A 2148-nucleotide genomic window follows, 5' to 3' on the forward strand; every position below is an offset into this window, starting at 1 on the left:
GATCACAAGGTCGGGAGATCGAGACCATCCTGGCTAACACAGTGAAACCCCGTCTCTACTAAAAAACACAAAAAATGAGCTGGGCATGGTGGTGGGTGCCTGTAGTCCTAGCTAATCAGGAGGCTGTAGCAGGAGAATGGCATGAACCCAGGAGGCGGAGCTTGCAGTGAACCGAGATCGTGCCACTGCAGTCCAGTCTGGGCAACAGAGTGAGATTCTGTCTCAAAAAAAAAAAAAGAAGAGACAAAGAAGGTCACTATATAATGATAAAGGGGTCAATTCAGCAAGAGAATATACCCATTGTAAATATATATGTACTCAACACTGGAGTATCCAGATATATAAAGGAAATATTATGAAAGCTACACAGAGAGATACATCCCAATACAATAATAGTTGGAGACTTCAACACCTTCCTTTCAGCATTGGGTAGATCATCTAGACAGAAAATCAACAAAGAAACATAGGACTTAATCAGCCCTATAGAACAAATGAACCTAATATATATTTACAGAACATTTCATCCAATGGATAGAGAATACACATTCTTCTCCTCAGCACATGGACCATTTTATTTCATTTTGACACAGGGTCTTGCTCTGCTGCCCAAGCTGGAGTGCAATGGCACAATCATAGCTCACTGCAGCCTCGATCTCCCAGGTTCCAGCCATCTTCCCACCTCAGCGTCCCAAGCAGCTGGGGCTACAGCTACATGCCACCATGTCCGTTATTTTATTTGTGTAGACATAGCATCTCACTTTGTTGCCTGGGCTGGTCTCAAACTCCTGGGCTCAAGTGACCTCCTGCCCCAGCTTCCCAAAGTGCTGGAATTGTAGACATGAGCCACCATGCCTGACTTGGACCATTCTTAAAGATAGATCATATGTTAGGCCAAAAAACAAGTCTTGAAACATTAAAAAAAACAAAAACAAAAAATCCCAGAGAGGCCTCTGATACACAGCTTGGATACTTATATATATACAAGATACAAGATACAAGATGTGTGTGTGTGTGTTTGTATAATTATCTATAAAACAAAAAAATTGACAACGTCTGAACTGGAGATTTCAGCAGATAAATGAAAACTAAAAAAAAAAAAAATCAAATGAAATGCTAGAAATAAAAAATATGATATAAAATAATTCATTCCATGGGCTTAACAGCCGCCTTGACACAATAATATCAAGGATTACTGATAGGCCAAAGAAAGGATCACTGAACTTGAAGACATTTGGGTCAATAGATAACAGACATTATCAAATTAAAACACAAAGAGGAAAAAAAGATTAAAATGAAGACTATAATATCCAAGACCTTTGGAACAATATTGATGCGCTCTAAAACATGTAATTGGAGCCCAAGAAGGATAGATGAGGGAGTATAAGAATTTCCAATGATTTCTCAAAAATTTTGAAAGATATCAACTTACATCAAGAAGCTTAACCAACCACAGGCAAGACAAACATAAAGAAAACACATATGTATATTATAGTCAAACTATAACATCTTTAAAGTATAGAAAGAGGCTGGGTGTGACAGCTTACACCTGTAATCCCAGCACTTTGGGAGGCCAAGGCAGGTGGATCACCTGAGGTTAGGAGTTGGAGACCAGCCTGCTTAACACGGCGAAACCTCATCTCTACTGAAAATACAAAAATTAGCTGGGAGTGGTGGCATAGGCCTGTAGTCCCAACCACTTGGGAGGGTGAGGCAGGAGAAATGCTTAAACCTGGTAAGTGGAGGATGCAGTGAGCCGAGATCTTGCCACTTCAGTCCAGCCTGGGTGACAGAGTGAGACTCTGTCTCAAAAATAAATAAATAAATAAATAAATAAATAAATAAATAAAGGGCAGAAAGAAAAAAACCGGTCAACCTAGAATACACCAAAATATCTCTTTACAAAGTAAAACAAGGTTGGGCATGGTGGCTCACACCTGTAATCCCAGCATTTTGGAAGGCTGAGGAGGGTGGATCACTTGAGGCCAGGAGTTGGAGACCAGCCTGGCAAACATGGTGAAACCCCATCTCTACTAAAATATGATAATTAGCCAGGCATAGTGGTGCACACCTGTGATCCCAGTTACTCGGGAGGTTGAGGCAGGAGAATCGCTTAAATTTGGGAGGCAATGGATGCAGTAAGCCAAGATT

This window comes from Mandrillus leucophaeus, unplaced genomic scaffold (genome assembly GCF_000951045.1).
Source record: "Mandrillus leucophaeus isolate KB7577 unplaced genomic scaffold, Mleu.le_1.0 Scaffold225, whole genome shotgun sequence".
Taxonomy (NCBI): domain Eukaryota; kingdom Metazoa; phylum Chordata; class Mammalia; order Primates; family Cercopithecidae; genus Mandrillus; species Mandrillus leucophaeus.